The 18,644-nt window shown below is 46.5% G+C and overlaps 1 protein-coding gene across 3 annotated transcripts in view; it reads left to right on the top strand.

Annotated features, from left to right (window-relative positions):
- Usf (upstream transcription factor usf) overlaps positions 1–18,225 on the top strand; it is a 32,565-nt gene extending 14,340 nt beyond the window's left edge. For all 3 annotated transcript variants that reach the window (XM_084606662.1, XM_084606660.1, XM_084606663.1), the window contains one exon: positions 16,362–18,225. The gene's annotated coding sequence lies outside the window, so the exon portion shown is untranslated. The remainder of the gene's footprint in view (positions 1–16,361) is intronic.
- Positions 18,226–18,644: the final 419 nt, after the last annotated feature.

The following is an 18,644-nucleotide window of genomic DNA, read 5'->3' as shown; positions in this document are numbered from 1 at the left end:
CGCGTGCGCGAGATTTGAAGCTAGTTGAAGCGCTGACTTGCCGTACAAGCTACCAACTCTAGAAATAATTTACACAATTGTAAGCAGGCCTTTCTTTTTTTTTTTCTTTTTGATTTGAAAATCTGTCGACTTACAGTCGAAACCGAAGCATGGCATTGCCAATAAAAAAAGCAAGAAAAACAAAGTATCAGGGGTGCTACAGCAAACTTGTTTGCTCTACATTCCTAAGCAGAATTCGGTTATTGCGAGTGCCTCTCTGGAAATATTTTTAATTTCTTACTTTTACTGCACACACCGCATCTATGGAGGGGTTGACAGTCGACGGAACTGCCACTAGATCGTGGATACACTCGCCTTTGGCACGGCGGATGCGTCGGGTCACGTGACACGGCTGCACTTCTGAGGAGTGTTGATGGTTGATGGAAGAGACGACACTGATCATTCGTTTTTAGGTTTCATTCTTTAGTACTGCCTGTAGTTAATGCGTTTGACTTGACGGCCAGCCACATGGTTTGTCACGAGCTCTCCACATCCAAAAAGCATTTGGCGCTCATCCTCTTCACCATTCAAGATGGCGGCCATCATTTAGGCCGGAGAAACAAATTGTGCAGTTGGCAAGGGGTCGAGCTGTCCATCTAGGCAGCATATTTTGGTTGTCGATACGGTCTCCCAGTATACAGTAGACTCATTAATCCAAACTCAAAGGGACCCCAGGATTTTGTTTGAATTATCAGAAGCTCTCATATATATAACAAGCTCATATATATAAATTTAAGCAAGATAACAGCACACATTGCGATTAGGCATCCATTTGAATTTCATTTTAAATCATATCTGTACCTTAACTACACAAAATAAACAGAGCGAGAAGATGAAAGGTCCACAACAAATTTATTTAACACTAGCTGCTGACAAGACCCTTGAAAAACAGAAAGCTGTGTCAGTATTGAGAGTTCAGTCACTTTCAATCAATCGGAACATGCCAAAAATGACTTTCAAAAATCACTAAACTGAGTGCAGATCAAAGAAGGTCCATGACAAATGCACTGCCATTTATGGCTGACCGGTCCTCTTAAAAGGGTAGAGACAACATATTAGTACAAGGTTCTGCAACGCTTGTCACGTGCTTCCTTTGTGTTTGAAGACCATCACAGTCAAGTGTTAGACTCAAGGGAAGTGTAGAAAATATTTTAATTCCTTTTTAAAGCTTGTGGAAACGCTCGCTCTTACATTCCGGGCCTATGGCTAGCGCATTGACTGTGACGTAGGTTCACTGAAAAACCATAATCAAGTATTTGTGGCGTCATTGCATAGTTTTTTGACGTGAGAGACGATGCTGCTGGTCAGCTCGTTTCGGCTGTTCTTTTGCACCCGTAACGTTCTAACAGTTCTAACGCACGGACAGCACGACAGCTCACTGTAGCCAAATTATGCTTAATGACAATATTCATTCAGTAAAATTTTCGAAGGCTACAGTCAACGGTGCGCAATAGTCGGCGGAAGGCATTGTTGTCAGCTGCCGTAGCCGAGACCGGGGTGGCTGGCGGCGCAGTAGTGAGGCAGTGTAGCACTTCTTGGCTTTGTACGAGAAAAGACAAATGTTACCAGGACTGCCTGCTATACTCGTGCAACAGTAGCATGCCTGCATAAGTGCAGAGCCTTCGGCTACAGCGCCTCCCGCGGGCGTGCCGAGCGATGAACTGTGCTGCTCTCTACCTGCCCTACTCGTCGCTAGGCCTAGTCGGTTTCACCGGATGCCACTCCGAACGGGTCAGCGACTCAAAGCTGTAATAAAGGTTCGTCTTCCGTCACCACTTTACTATAGGAAGCCTATATCGTAATAAAATAAGCTCGATAAAACGTGTGTATGGCAGCAATCCTCAATCGGCCTAATTTTCTCTCCACAAGGAGCGCCGATGACTGTTCCGGGCTGCTTGCAGCATTGCACGGCCCACCGGGCAGCGCTTCGTGGTGATTGTATGCGCGTCCTGCGACGTAAGCAATTGTTGATTTCTGTTCACTGTTGCCAAAACTATACTCGACGATCGTTTTTGTCGCTACAATTTGTGAATTTTCTCTAAACGATCACCAGATGAAATGGCGCTCAAAATGGCGCACGAAAGCGGTGCCTCGATCAGCACGATTCAAACTAAATACTTGCGAGCATTTACCTCTCCCGCTTTTTAATTTTTCCCAGCCACTTGCATAGTATAGGAATTTGGGCAATGTTGTAGCGAAGCGAGTGGCCGACATTGGCACTGCTACGAGCAACAAGTTATTGGAGAGCGAGTTGGTGACAGTTGTTTGCAGGTGACAACGGCATGTTTCCAGATATTTCGTGTTGGTGTGGCGTGAAAGGATCACCAGAATAAAGCAAACATGTTTACGGATGCTGTTGATTGACTATAGTGAACTAGATACAGTTGACCAACTCTGTCTGCAGTGTGACTGCGCCACGAGAGCATATGGCAAAGTCACACTGCAAACAAGCAGACGACGCGCCTGCTCCTTGACGTCGCGAGTTTTTGGCCCACATGGCATTTCAATGTTATGTCTAGTGTTTCTTGACGTCTGGCAATTACGAACCGAAACTGCTGCATACTAATAATACGATAATAAATTTTTCAATGCGATTTTGGGCTTCTAACACTGTGCTCTATGCTTACAGAATCGCTACGCACTATTTGCAACGCAGAAGTACAGCACAAAAATTTGGTTTCCTTACCCTTTAAAGAAATCATAAGTGGTTGGTTGCTTTTTGGCCACGTGTGCTTTCAACAGTTTTCTGTGCCAGCAAGTGCAGCCAGTTCATTCTGCAAGTTTTCTGTTGTCAGAAATTTGCAGACCTGGGCAATGTAGTGGCAGGCAGGCCTTAGTAGTTGTCACAGTCGATTGCTCTTGTATCTCTTCCTCTTCACTTGAGCTGTTGCAATGTGGTAGCTGCATAATCGCTGAGGTCTGCAGCTACGTTGTGCGCTTGCAGAGCAGAAAGCACTGGGCTCGCGTCGTCATTCTTGCTTGCATCTTCATCTTCACATTGCTGAGAGTTGGGCGAGGTGCCAATGCTGCAGCCAGGGATGCGGAAAGCATGCTGGAAACAATTCCCGATTGTTTTTGGGGTCGGAGCATTCCAAACATCGGTGAGCATTCCCAATGATGACAGAAGTGTTACACTGCGTGGCATGGAGCTGTAACCTCCTATACTTGAGGCACTTCATTGTCCCTTGGTCCAGGGGCTAAAGGACAGCTGTTGTGTTGGGAGGCAAGAATTTGAGGCTTTTGGCTTCTATCCATGTTGGCGCGCACACCGTGACTGTTAGTCTTGCTTTGCTTAGCTTTCCGCCAACATAACGGTCCTTCTTGTGACACAAGGTTTAATCAGCACGCACTTGAAAAACAGCCCCAATTTTGTCCGCATTGTAAATGTCAGCCGGACCATATTCATGCAACAGGTTCTTAAAGGTCCACTGTCCACCCTCCGGTCGAAAATATTTTCTTCCCCAGTGACAGTGAGACTTCGCCCCTAGAACTCAAGGCCGCAAATGGTTTTGAAAAGAGTAACTACAGTTGAATCCCGCCACAACGAATACCGCCACAACGAAATTTCCGCGACAACGAATAATTTTTTATTCCCCGCGAGTATCCTATAAGAATTAATGGCCTAAATTTCTCTGCACAACGAACCATTTTTGCAGAGCATTTCCGCTTCAACGAAATTTTCGCGTTCAAAATCGAAACCGAAACTAGTTTTATTGGCGAGAAGTCCAAGTCAAATCCAAAGCCACATTAAGCATGAAATCACGTGATTGCAGTTCCGCCATTTTGGCTTTGTGTCGTGGTCGCGTTGTTCACTCGCTGCCTTTCTCTTCGACAACGACGAGTTTTCATCCGCAGGACACGATGGCAACGCAAGTGAAAAAACGCAAAACTCTTTCCCTTGAGCAAAAAGCTCAAATAATCGCCCAAGCAGAAAGCGGAAGGAAGAAAGCGGCAATTGCTGAAGACTTCGGAATTCCTGCAAGTTTGCTGTCAACGATTCTAGGCAATAAGGACAGCGTGAGAATGGCACTTGCTTCAGGCACATCCTCGAAGCACAAAAAGGTGACGCGGCCCCTCCATGAAGAGTTGGACAAAGCAGTGCATGCGTGGTTTGTGGAAGCACGAGCCAGCAACGTCCCCCTGTCCGGAAGCATCGTCCAGCAGAAAGCCTTGAACTATGCATGCCTACTTGGCATTGATGATTTTAAAGCCAGCATTGGCTGGCTAAACCGTTTCAAGGCCCGCCATAACATCGTTGGAAAAGTGTTGTGCGGCGAGTCAATGTCAGCAGACGTGGACGGAGCAGCTGCTTGGAAGGCGAGTAACATGGCCGGAATTTTAAGCAACTTCGCGCCTGCAGACATTTACAACGCCGACGAGACCGGGCTATTCTACGAGATGTTGCTGGCTAGGACGCTCGACTTCAAGGGGCAGCGCTGTCACGGCGGCAAACACAGCAAAAAACGCATCACAGTGCTGCTTTGCACAAACATGGATGGCTCGGACAAGCGTCCGCCGTTAGTCATAGGCAAAAGTGCCAAGCCGCGCTGTTTTAAGGGAACTCGTAGCCTACCTGTGCAGTACAAGGCGAACAACAAGTCATGGATGACCCGCGCTATTTTCACCGAGTGGATGATGGCATTCGACCGCGACATGAAGCGGCAGGGCCGTAAAGTTTGCTTGCTTTTGGACAATTGTTCAGCGCATCACTCCGACGAAGTCAAGCTCACTAACACGGAGCTGAGGTTTTTCCCTCCCAATTGCACGTCTGTCTTACAGCCTCTCGATCAGGGCGTGATTCTTAGCCTGAAGCGCGCTTACCGCGGGAGGTTAATTCAGCGGCTGCTTTTTAACACTGAAACCGGCCGAGACACGAAGGTGGACTTGTACGTGGCACTGCAGATTATGTCTGCTGCCTGGAGCACACTGGGGCGCTCAGTAATTGTGAACTGTTTCAGGCACGCCGGATTTGCCGAAGGTCGACCCGTACACTCTGCTGGCCTAACACCAGGCGTTACAGACGACGACGAAGAGGCGTCACCGGCTCCGGGGATCGCGGCCGCCTGGAAAACGCTGGGAGAAATAGGAACCGTGCCGCCTAATCTCGAGCTCGACGAATACATCGGCGCTGACGCTTGTGTTGTTGTTCACGAAGATGTGAGTGATGAGCAGATCATAAAAGCTGCCCGGAATGATAAGGACTCTTCCGATGAAGAAGACGACGACGTACAGGAAGCGCCGGCTGCGGCAACCGCCGTACAGGTGATGGACGCTTTTGATGTCATCAGGAATTTCGTTGCTGTCCGAGACGACGATGTTGCAATGGGTTTGCTGACCGAGTGCGAAAATCGCGTGACGGCGTTGCTCGCCGTGAAGCGTAAGCAAACCAAGCTTACAGATTTTTGGCATTAAACGCCTTTGCTGCTGCTTGGGCAATTCTTTCTGCGTTTCACGTCAAATTTTTGCGATAACGAAGTTCCGCGAGAACGAATTTTTTTTCGTGCACCGTGAATTTCGTTATAGCGGGATTCAACTGTAATAACGCAGTTACAGCCACCGCAATCACCCGATTCTGTCATGCTTCTCTCCTTCCGTTCCCTCGTAAAGGTTCTTCACTCTCCTGCCCGAGGTCGTCTAGCCTCCGCAAGACAAATTCCCCTTCCTCCTCCACGTTTGACGGGAAGTGGGGCGTGGCACTCCGCGAGCGCAAAAGAAAAAAAAAAACAACGGCCGAGGGAGCGCGCGCCGCTGGATTCAGTCTGGCCGTGGCGAGGGAAAAGTGCGCAGCGAGCGGTAGACACCCATCCTTCTCCCGTCAGTCAGCGAGACGGACCAATGGACGTCGTTCGCGGTACGTACTTCATTACTGTGACCCGTCGGGCCAGTGCAGGAAACGGGGAAGCTGACTTCCCAAAGGAGAGCATGAGAGAGCTTTGAATTGTATTTTCGATGCTTTGCGGCGCGCGTGTCACTGTAGCATTTTGCACAGACTATCTCCGGTACCTGATCGAAACACTGGGCTCCTTTGCTTAAAAGGGCCTTCCCTGGACAGTATCCCTTTAACCCTTTCACTGTCAGGAACGTACCGGTACATATTCGCGTTTCCTCCCCGCATTGTCATTAACGTACCCGTACGTATTCTATCTTGCGTTCAAATCTTCGCGCCTCACCGTAAAGCTACCGCGCTTGGACTTGCTCCGCCATCTGTTGAATCTTTCTACAAGCTGATATGCTCGCTCCGCGCCGATATGACACATATATGGAAGAGTATGGTGCGACCGCGCCCGCCCGTTCTTTGCTCATGGGAGGGGGCATGGTCGCTTCGTGACACTACTCTCTGGAGCGAGCGATCCTTTGGCGCGCGCGTGCGGTTATGGGTTCAAAGTTTGTTCTGCCATCTGCGGAAGGTTTGGAGGTTTTTATTTTTATTCTTTGTTGCGCTTCCGCTACGGCGTGGCAAGTTCAGGGCCGCACGCGGTTGCCTCTCTCCGACTGACATATGACTCGATTGCTGCATTCGATCTCTCCACGCGCCCTCGCTTGAGGACAGCTTGCCGTTAGCAGCAGCAGCACATGAGTGTTTTAGCCTCTTTCCATCTTTTTCTCTTTCGACTTCACTACGTGCCGTTTCTCTCCCTTGTGCTGGCCACTGATATGCTCGTTCTCTGAAACCAAGCCGACACTGGGGGTGCATCCCGGTCAGAAACGGCCGACAGTGAAAGGGTTAAGCTGTGTCTGCTGCCAGTCTGTAGAAACATCTTCATCGACCACTGCCGCTTTCCCATTTACTGTTTTGAAGCGAGGCCGCGTCTATCTTTAAAGTGTGAAATCCACCTAGTAGTAGCAGCACTAGTAGCAGGCACGAGAGACGACAGGCCACGTGCTTCGGAGCTGGCCTGCTTGTTTTTCTTCATTTTTATTTTTCCTGCGGCGCGGCATGGCAACGGTCGACACACAATCATTCGGTGTGGTATGCATTGTTTTGCAGCAGTGGCCCTTATGGTTGTGACCGCTTTTACAGGTGCAAGCAGGCAGTCAGGTTTAGACAAATTTTGAGGGCTATTTTGGTTTCTAATTCGCTTTGTTGAAGCGGTAAGTAAGGCTAACAACAATCTGTGGTAAGCTTTTGCATCATTTCGAATGTTTCTTTACTGTAAACAAAGCATATTTTTTCTTGAGCCACTAATGCGCTTATTTTAAATTTTTCACTATTATCGAGATATAAGAACGCAAATTTTCAGCTAGTGGCGGTAAAGGAGCTCATATTTTCCGGTATGGACATGCAAAAAGTACGAATTAAATGAATGGCAAAGTTTGAATTAAGCGGCTTCTGAATACAAGATTAGCGGGCCGACCAAAAATTTGAATTTTGTTTGAATTAAACAAAAGTATAATTTATCAGGGTGTGAATTATCGCGAGTCTACTGTATTAAGGTTTTGCCTTGTTTAGTGTAAGCTTATTTGCTTCAAACCAAGAGAAAACGCGATATAGTTCTGTACAGTCACACCCGACTATATCAAACTCGTTCACATCGAATTACCCCTTATATCAAACAATTTATTAACACCGTAATGTTACAATGACAATATATAGCAAAAAGTGCAGATAAATCGAACAAAACTAAGAGCAGCGCACGCGGTATATCAAACTTCAAACAATGCAAAACTGCCGCAGAAGTTGGCTTTCTCGCGCCAACTCCTGGGGCGGGAAAGCCACACACACAAAGTGGTTTAGTCCAACTGCACTCGTATGGCGCTGCTCTTGCTCCCATAGACGGCCGCACGGCCATCCCCTAGCAAAAGTCGTTCGACCTCTCTTTCTCATGTTCACTCACAGCCATGTGCACCTGCGTGCGATCGCCTCACCAACTGCTTCACTTTGAAGATTGTGCGCTTTATTTCGTTGTGGAAACGCAGTGCTCATCCACCCCATCAGAAATGGATATCCTCAAAGGTAGAGATTATCAGAAGAGTTAAACTCTGAGAAAAGAAGTGGGATGTTGCCGCAGCGTACAGCATCCCTAGAAGCACGCTGAGTACGATACTAAAAAATAAGGCCGACATTAGGGCTAAGGTGGACAGGAGGCCTGCTGCTACCAGCGCTCGACGAGAGTGTCCGATTATCGCTATATCTGGACCGGCGAAAAGAAAAAGGAAAAACGAAAAAAAGCACACATCCACATATTTTTCCGTGCGAGTAAGCTTGCCTAATTACCAGCGATGACTAAATCGGGTTGAACAACACTAATGACATGACATGGATTTAGGCCAACCGAACCGCAGTATTCGATTATACGCGAGGGTAGACATTGAGAGCCAAAAATCTGAAAAAAAATTTGCGTTACATTCGAGTAAATATGGTAACTTCCATAACAGAGTATGCCGTAGAGGTGAAACAGCAGTAGCAAAGTTAAAGCTAGCATAACTAGACGACATTGGCTAGGTCTTCTTCAGTTCTGGTGTGCAGAACTGTCGGATTTTCAACCTTCTCACCAGAATCTTAGACTGTGAAAACCAGGCGAACTTCCACTTTGATTCCGCTTCGTTTGGATTGCTTTGCCTAGTAAGATATTGTACTCTGGACAGAGATGCTCATTGATGTAAACAGGGACATTCTTTTCAAAGTCAAGTGTTGATGTAGTCAGCCTGTTTTGTTCAGCACTCTGCAGTAGACGGTCACAAACAGTTCTGGGAACAAACTTAACGACAATGTTTGGCAGTCTTTTGTCTGCACTCGATGGACCACATCAATGTCTTCCAGACGAAACTCTTCTTTCAGGCATATACGCCATGCGCAGCAGCGCCTATAGGGGCGCCACTGAAAGCCGCCTAGCGGCGGCCGTCGGAACCCGAGGCGGGCCTGATGCGGCAAGCCTGGCCGTGGTGCGCGCGTGCGATCTGCCGTTTGTGCGCGTCTCGCGGGCACTTCCGCGGTGACAGTGTGCGCAAGGGGATCGTCCTTTATAATAGCGGACATGTGTTTGATATCACGGCCATCTGAAACTGCATCGCCTCCATATGCATCAAGTGTCTCCTGCAGACTGGCGTAAACAAGGTTGTGTATATATACGAAGTGCAGCTCATTTTGGGTGCCCCGCTTTCATTACAACGCCACCCTAATTCGTTCATTCCTTGACCTATGAACCAATGCTCTTTCTTTGCTTCATGGTACACGCTTGCTTCGTTTACATGCAATAAATTGCTACAGAAAACTAGGTAGCGTCTTCGAAACTGCGAGCGGTTTCGTAGCGGTGCGACCGCTTGCAAATTCTGAGCATCAGATAAATAGCGCATATTGGGCTCCTGTAGCAAGAGTTCAGATTTTTCATGCTTGCGCTTTACCACTGTCTGTACGGCATGGATTTCACGTATTCCGTCGTCAAAAAGGCAGATCGGGTAGATAATTTCATGGGGGAATGAGACATCAGCATATCTGAAAAGCTGCATCACAGGTTAGCCAAGAGCATATTAGATTTAAACTTTATATCCTATTTTATTATTGTAATATCATGTTCATTTCATTTGTATCACCCTCGCGCCCAACTGCAGAATTACAGCGCGCTTTATTACAAGCTCTAGAACATTTAGATTGAATATCAAGTACAGCGACATGTTATGTTTTCGTAATCTTGCCAGCCAACAAGAACACTGGCTCTGGTCTTCAAAGTAATTGCATGGCAAGTTTCAAAACGCATATTGGAAATTGTCTGTTCAATAACCTGCCGCAGCGGGTCAGGCTACTGAGGAAGGTCGAGTTATCTGGACCGAAGTTGACCATCGCCGCCCGCGTTTAAGTGGAGGCGAAACGCAATATGCAACCATGTGCTGTGAGATGTCAATGCACGCTAAAGATGGTCTGGCTAAGCATTTAACAAATCTAATGCGTATTGTATATTCGCGGTAGCGGAGTCAACCAAATTTAAACAAGAAGTGTTCATGGAAGGTGCAATGACAAGCAGAAAACACTAAAAACATAGTTATCAATAGTTATCACTCAGCCCTGCCACACGGTAAATTTATACCTTTTCCATCGAATGACGTTCATTCAAAATGATATTTGTTTGCTGCTACTCGAGAAAATATAGTGATATTCGATGAAAACAACCTTAGGTATCGAATGAGTTTGAGGTACTCATCCGAATGCGATCAACGAGGAAATGTGTTTTCTCGACGCCAGAGACTCGATGAGAAGATACACCCAAAATAAACTACAAACATGCCACCTGCAATAAATTCTACTGTGCTCCTATAATTGTGCAGCTTGTCATGTTTGTGAAATATGCCAAATGCCATCGTAAAAAAAAAAAAGAAAAAACTGACACCCATTGCTGCCAGCCAATCCGTAGCCACCGCACCCAGCGTGGGCGGAACAGGTCGCTCCTGCTGCCGCGGTCTGTCGGCGCCGAGTTGCCGACACGGCGAATTTCTTTCGCCACCTTCAGAAACGCATGCTCTGTTGATTATGGATAACAAGCGCCTAATTTGATGAAGGAATAAAAAAAATTACTATTTCCAAAGCGCTTCCAGCTACGGCTTTGATGTGAAACCGTTTAGGCGTTTAGGCATAGCGACGACTAGGGCCTAGCACGCGGCCAGAGCGCCGTCGTCGGCTGCTTTCGCGGGAAGCGTCGTTGCGGTAAGCTCGCAGTATCCGATGTGGCAAGCGTTACGAATTTACCATATGCTTTCTTGATGAGGCCAAGCTAGGGCATTTTTCGACGGGCCTTAATACGCCGAGCGAACGATCTGGCGAAAACGTACGGGAGTCAACGGGGCTGTAGTATGCTGCGCCATAGGGCGATACTCGAAGGTTCTATAAAAACGCCTTCGGAGAGTACACTAGATACTGCCTATTTTACGTGTTGATCTTGGCACTTGCTTTAGTGCGCAAAGTGTATGCGTTGTTGAAACTCGTACGCGTTTCGCAGTCGAGCGCAGACGTACGCACCTTCCGTGCCCTTTCGTAAACAAACGCCGCCGACATTGCCGCTGACTTCGTAATTGATAGTCCTAATCAACAGGTTGATTACAAGGCATGCAAGACAGGAATGCTAATTTAAAGGCTGCTTTCGTTTACAGCGCAGTGATATTCGCAACATATTGAAGGCGCACCAACATTTGCATGTCAATCGCAGTTACCATACTTTGGAAATGGCATTAGCTTTGGTCGTGTAGCAGCGCGTCGAAAAAAAAAATGGCATTAACTTAAACAAATGTCATTCGGTGCGATTGCTTGCTTTCTGCGTCGAAAAACCACGATTCAAGGCCGCCGTCGTTTTCGTGAAGCATCACTGGAAACGTATACAAACGTGTTCCTGGCAAGGTTTTATGTCTGTTTGAAAAATCAACTACGCAGCAATTCTTCCCGGACATTACTAAAGATTGACAGCGGCGTTATATCAGTTAAACCACGACCAAAGACGAAAACGCGACGCGCGCACATAGAGGCTGACATGAACAGCGCCCGACCGAGCCCGCCTACGCTTTGCGGCTTTGGCGACAGGCAGCGTTGTCGGCGTTTTGCGCATCGCCTATAGCTATTTTCAGCATCATATCGGGTAAAGATTCTTCTGAAGACGCAAGGACGCAACTTGATTTCCAAGTTATTCTGACGGCTGTACTGCCTTAGCTGTATCATGTCCGACCTCTGTTTTTTACTTGACCTTCTAACTCCTTTATATCTCGACTGTTGTCGGTCTATTGCTCGTTTACCTCAGTTTGCTGTGCAGGCCTTGCACGTCAGTCCTAAGTTGCTCAAATATGGTGTTCATATGCGTCAGAGATTCTCTAATCTCTTCCATATTGGTGGAAAACTTCTTGTTTTCATCATCTGTACCTTTGATGCTCTGATGATCGTAATGATCTCTCCGAGGCTCAAAGTAACATCGACCAGAGCCTTAGTCAGTTCTTTTAAGGTAGTCGGTGGTTTGTCTACTAGCGCCTGGCCAAGGCTTTTTAAAGGATTTTCACTCATTTTAAACAACAAAAACACAAGCAGAGCAATCCAGGAGCCTAAGAGGAATATAAAGTAATGAAGGCGACCACATAACGTACCGGCAGAAAGCAAAGGTTTAGCTCACAGTCGTTGCTTGTAGCTGCCGTGATTGTTCTGAAATGTTGCTGATGATGATCGGGCACGTCTGTTTAAGCGGGGGCCGGTTGCGCAGAAAGGGCTGAAGTCTTGATATGCGCATGAGGTGCCAGTGTCACATCAAGTCATGCAGCAGAGTGCGTAGACTGTCCAAGCATCAAGTCGTCTGCGCTGCTGCTGTTGTGTGGAGAGCCAAGAGCAGCAGTCCTGCCAGCTTGTGTTCATGCATGTGCTTGTATCAAGCTGTATATCATGGTGTAATTGCGCTGCCATTTGTGTTATCACCGAGTCCTGCTTCATATATATTCTTCAAGATGTTGATATATTGAAGCATCTCTATTGAATAATTAGTTCACTGGAAAGGAAAGGCACAGTATCTGTCACACTTTTTCTGTGGACACCTGAACTGCACCATAAGGGCAGGGAGATTGATTTTTAGATTGATTTATAGGAAGGGAAAGGCACGGCAACTGTCTCACTTGTTTTCTGTGGACACCTCAGCCGCACCATAAGGGAAGGGAGGAAGGTGGGAGTGAAAGTGGAAAGAGGAGCCCTAGTGGAGGGCTACGGAGTAATTTCGACCACCCGGGGATCTTTAACCTGCGCTGACATCGCACAGCACAGGGATGCCTCTTCGTTTCGCCTCCATCGAAACGCAGCCGCAGAGGTCTGGTTCGAACCTGAGTACTCCGGCACAATAGTCGGGCGTCTTACCACTGCACCACACCAGCGAGGCTAAGGGCAGGGAGGAAGGCGGGAGTGAAATTGGGAAGAGAGAAAGGGGTGCCATAGTGGAGGGCTCCGGAGTAATTCGACCACCTAAGGATCTGTAACGATCACGGACGCCTCTTCCTTTGGCCCGCATCGGAGCACAGCCACCGGTGGTCGGTATCAAATTCGAGTACTCTGGCGCAGTAGTCAGGCATCTTAACCACTGCACCACCACAGCGGGGTGCATCTCTATTACTTATTTACGAACTTGGGTATGCAAATAAAAACTGCCCACATGTTATAAAATATGCATGCTCATTTCAACTCAAAATCACCTAACCAACAAGTAGTGATTGTGTCAATTAATTCTGCCAAATTACATGACCTAGTAGCTGCTCTCACAGCGACTTTCTCCTACTCCGATCGCTTCATTCATAATTGTTGCGGGGGGCAAACGTTGGATTTCGAGGTTTCCTCCCAAAGCTCTTGAACTGTATGTTCAGAAAGCTCTTTTCAATTAACAGGGATGCTCACTAAGCACGAGTAAAAACATAATTTATTTAATCCTTAACGGGACACTGCAGCACTTTTTGCAAAAATCGGGCTTTCAGCAGAAACCTACTGTTTTTCATGCTGCAAACTCAAATATCAGATTGAAATCAGGCAGAAAAAAGCAGCAATAGCCTTTTTTCAGTAGAAATGCGCAGCCCGCGCAATGGGGCTCGCTGCGGGTCGCGTCACCGCCTGTGATTGGCCAAAACACCGCGTGACGACATTTTTGAGGACTGGGGAAGCTGCCGATGCGGCTCCTTCGCTGTGCTATGTGCTGATTACAGCTCTCTGCGCTTTTGTGAGTGTCATTATGGCACGCCATTTCCACTTGAATGACCATCGGGATTTTCATCGCATGTATCCATACCAGATGCGCCCACAAACGATGCGGCAATTCCTTTGTGGGGAGGGTAGGTTGTGCATGAAAACTTGCTTTGGCTAGAGTAAGGCATTTTGAAAAGTAGTGTGTGTCATTATTAGCAGTAACTACATGGCCCTCAGTGAAACCTTGGCGTGAACAAAGCACTGTCCGACTACCTCTTTCTCAGCCCCCAACCTCCTTCGAAAGACACAGTTCTGAAAAAAGGGCCCATGGCGTGGTGTACCAAATCCCGCTTTGAGTGCCAGGCATCATACCTTGGGAAAACGAAGAATTTCATAAAAAGGGTGAAACAGTATACAGCTGCCACCAGACAAATGAACAATAAGCGAAGCGCTCTTCGCTTATTGCCAAGCTCTGTGATGCATTCGAGGCATTGACAGAGCCATTGTGCTGGAGACCAAGTCAAACGCACAGAGTGCTGCTTGAGTCATAGGACATTTAGCAGACATAGAGGACCTTTTCTTTTTATCGTATGCTCATAAAGAAGTTTAGTGAATTGGTGGCTGACATGTTGAAAGCCAAGCTGCAGCTCCGCCGCACCCATACCTTCGTGAGCAAACCATGTTCTGCAATGTGCTTTCTTAAAAGAGCCCTCGTCATTTTAATTTCTAGCTTAATTTGCATCCCCAAACAAGACAGGACTATGTAAAATGACGAGGCAGCAGCGGGTGCAAAATCACAAGGCCATATATGAGCAACTTTGATGATTGATTGCTTGGACGCATCGAAGGAAACCTCGCTCTGTGCGCTCCATACTTGAATGCGCCCATACTCAGCTGAGCGGTGCATGCATTATCTTCTAAAAACGCTCCCGCAGGGCTTCCACGAACATATCAGGCACGTGCCATGCTGAAAAGGATTTCAAGATCATCTGCGCATGCTTCTGATGAGTTGTCCGATGTTTAGCATAGAAACAGTTGGATGGAGCTCTGCAGAAAAAAAACAACAACACGTGAATGCAACCATGCGTCGATGCTTTCTGCCCGTCCCATCGCGAGATTCCTCTCCGTGAACAGATCGAAATCAATGCTGAACGCAACGGTTGGCATACAAATGAGACCTGAATAGTCAGAAAGTAATCGAACTACGAAGTATAAGCCTTGCCTCCCTTTTCTTCCTTTAATAGATGGGTTGAAGAAACCTAGAAGTCAGCTTCTCTGCAGAGCGAAAACCCCTTCACCATGGCGGCCAAGCTTGTTTTGGGGGCAGAAGTTGGTTGCAGCGCAGAATACTTCTATGTCCAGCCTGATGTCATGCACAAAACTGGGGAGCATAATTCCTTCGCATAATTTTTTCGCTATTGAAAGCCTGGAGGAGGTAGGGGCGCTATGAATGGTACTCAGGAGCACCAGGGGTTCTTATAATCCCTTAATTGTGGCAGCAAGCAGAGGGGTGCAGGAAATTGACGTGGCCATTATTGTCACAATAGAGGTTTCCTGCACTGCACACAATTTCTGCCCCCAAAACAGGTTTGGCCGCCATGGGGAAGGGGTTTTTGCTCTGCAGAGAAGCTGACTTGTAGGTTTCTGCAATCCACCTATAAATGTCGTTCTAGGAAATGATGACTGGCACAACTCTTTTGCGAGAAGAAACCGCGTCATGGTTCAGCCATGCCTTTTAGACAAATTCCTATAGAAATCGCATTAGGAACAAACAGAATGTAGTCATAGTCACGAAAATGCTTCGAGTAGAATGTTTCCTTTGGTTAGCTTGATTTTATTTCTCGTCTCAGCAGGTCCGCATTAAATCGCGAGCTTTCGGCAGGATGGAAGACGGTCGTCGCGTCGACAGTTGTTCGTGCATCCTATCACATGCAGGACTGTGTTGTATCAGGTGCGCAACACTAAGTTGACGTGTTTTGTACGCCCGCAGCGCATGCAAGACGAACAGCTCACACTGAAAGCTCCCTCTGTTGGCTCTGAATGCGGCCGCCTCCTCAAAGTGACGTCATGATGGACGGAGAAGAGAGGTTTCTCTCTCTGTTTTCCTTCTCTGTAGCAGTCGCGCGGGGCTCAGGATATTTGAATTGCATGCTTTAAGTCTGCGATTGCGCAGGTGCTTTATGCACAAATGAAAAAATAACTTCACGGGCATGATCAACAAATATTCTACTTCAAAAATCTATAGTACTGGCACATTTCCAACCCGCTTCAGTGTCCCTTTAAGAGACTGTGGTTCTTCATAGTTAAAAAAAAAAAGTTTTGGAATTCAATCACAGAAAATCTCGCCGGGCAGTGCCCAACAGCGAACTGAATGAATGGCTATGTTGCGTTGTTAGGAGAAGTCCGACAAGAGACTGTAAAGGGTTAATAAAATGCTTAAAGAGGATTTGTTGGTTTATCTAGTTTTGCGTGTCAAGTCGCATATGCAACACTGGGATATGCACTGCTCGGAGCAGAACGTCATAGTGCTACCTTCATTCCTTTTCTGTCAAACATTTTGTGCAGTTATCATTTTGCATCCTTAATATCTAACAATCTGTTGAGTGCTTGCTACTGTAAAGATTAAAATTTGACTTTTTTTCCATGCTTTCTAGTGCCATTTGTATTCTTGCATATTAAACATGCTCTTTTTATTTTTTTTCAGCCTTTCTGTGAAGAAAAAGTGAGGCACCAAGTGATTCATGTTACACCGTCGTAGTAGGAACCAGCCGGATATATGCGACAGATAGGCTTAACAAGACCGTGGGACATGGACAAAGTGCTTTGAGTCACATGTGACTTGGTACCTTTTCGCTGCTGTAAGTGGCAACAAGGGTTGGTTTTCTTCTCTGCGCATGCACAGACTGATCAGGATGTAAAGAAGGAAGTGTACGAACGTGGCTTCTGCTGGTTTTACGTGCCTCCTGACATGCATACCACCCTCTCAACGCTCGTCAAAAAAGAAGCTCTAGTATGCGTGTCAGTTTTTTGTGTGTGTGTGTGTGTGTGTGTTTGATGTGCTGCAGGCACATTTTTTTCTGCGTGTCAAGGCACCTTGTTTGGATTGAAGGAGACGTAAATCAAGTTCTGCTGATTGAGAACCCCCCACTGCTTGTTGGCCCTGCACACAGAGGGCATAATTGTTTTTTTTTTTTTTTTGGCTCATATTTGTGCTGGGCAAGTTTCCACTTCATTGAAGAGCACAGTACATGACCGTCTTGTGATTTTTTTTTTTTTTTCTTGTGCCAATAAATGATGTCTCAAGTGCATTATTGTTCTGGAGGCCTAAGCACTTGCGAGTTATTATGAGCTCTTGCTGTGACACTGAGAATCACGTTTATGTAGAGGGCTGTGGCTTCATTAACCTTTCTTGGACATGTAACACAGCTACAGAGGAAAAGGCATAGTACCTGCTTAGTGCTGTTGCACATTGCATCTAAGTTCCCGCCCGTTGCATCATATTTTACAATTTTCATTTGTATCGGGGGTGCCTTTTGTATTTCCTTCAAAAGGAGGGCTGGCATCTAGTCATTGCTCCAATTTGTGCTGGCATGAGTTTGTTTCATTGATAATAGAGAGGTGGCGGCTAACGATGTAGACTGTGAAGATGCTGTAGTGGCCTGTTTAATGTTGTCTCTCTCTACATTTCTATACTCTTCACTCCTGTTTGTTTTTAATAAATGGATGGCTTGTGCCTGGGTAGCATATTCAAAGTATGTTCATACTAGCTGGCTGTCCAAATAAAATAGGTGGGAGCTAAATAAACTGTATATGGTGATTGATGCTGATACATCATGCTTCGAGTTCGGTTCTGTCGAGCATTGCTTGCCTAAGCGGACATTTTGGGGGCGAAATTGTGGTGTGGCACCATTTTCCATGCGAGGCTTATGATGTGACAGTGTTTTGTGAATAAGTGGTCTGAATACAGTTGGGTGGTTTGTGGTTTTCATACTTTTGTGGTGGCCCATGGCAGGAGTGCATTTTTATAGTGTTTTTGCGGCATGTGTAGAGGCGAATGCAAGCTTAGTATGTGTGTCAAAGGCTGTAGCACTCGTCATGCTGCCAAGTGGTCAGAGCGGTTCTCTTAGTCTGTCTCAGCATTTGACAGGCATGCCTCTAGCTTTTTTTCTTTCGAGGGTTTCGGCATTCAGGATTCTTTAGCAGCACAGTGAATCGTTTAGGAAGCACTTGCTTTTTGTATGTTGAAGCTATGAAGGAATGGGAAGGATGAGGATTGCTTTCTTACATGCCTGAGTGTACCTTGCGGTCCTTCATCAGTTCCTTTCCTTTTTGTTGTCTGTTTCACAGGTTTACCTGTGCATTAAAAGAAACCTCACCTGATGTCAGCTTGGTCGTGACTGTTCCATTGTTCACTTTTTTTTTCCTGGCATCTGCAGGTCTGAGGTTTTTGTGCTATGTTCACTCTGCGTTGTAGCAGTAATGCATCTGAGCCTTGTTTTGTTTATTCCCGTGCCAGTGCAACATGTTTGTTTTCAGAAAATGAATTTCAATAAATAAAATATGGTGGACTACAGTGTGTGCTTTGAGAAAAGCGTCTGCGTGCTCCCCATGTTGATCCTGTCGCCAAGCAGTATAGCACTTGTTTCCGTGTTGAACACATTTTGGATGTGGTAAGTGTACTCTGCCAATTTGTAGACTATTTGCCGATTGGCATCTAGCCAAAGCTCATGTAAATGAGTGTACAGATGGAAACGGGGAATTTTTTTCAGAAATTGTGTACCATTACCTGTGCCTTTTTTGTTGTTTTTAGTGCTTGCTGCTTCCTGTTATTTATTTCCACTGCTTACGGGACTGGAAGATAGTTTACTTTGGAGTGAAGCATCATTCACACTGAACTGAGGTGGAGGCTTTTAAAAATCTATGTTCTCTGGAATTCAAACAAATCATTCATCTATGGCTTAGTTGGACCAAAAAAGAAGTATTGCAT

The sequence above is a fragment of the Amblyomma maculatum genome, chromosome 6, assembly GCF_055883805.1.
Source record: "Amblyomma maculatum isolate TAMU_Amacu chromosome 6, ASM5588380v1, whole genome shotgun sequence".
In the NCBI taxonomy this organism is placed as follows: Eukaryota; Metazoa; Arthropoda; class Arachnida; order Ixodida; family Ixodidae; genus Amblyomma; species Amblyomma maculatum.
The sequence above is the reverse complement of the archived record's forward strand: the minus strand, read 5'-3'. Positions and strand labels throughout refer to the sequence as shown.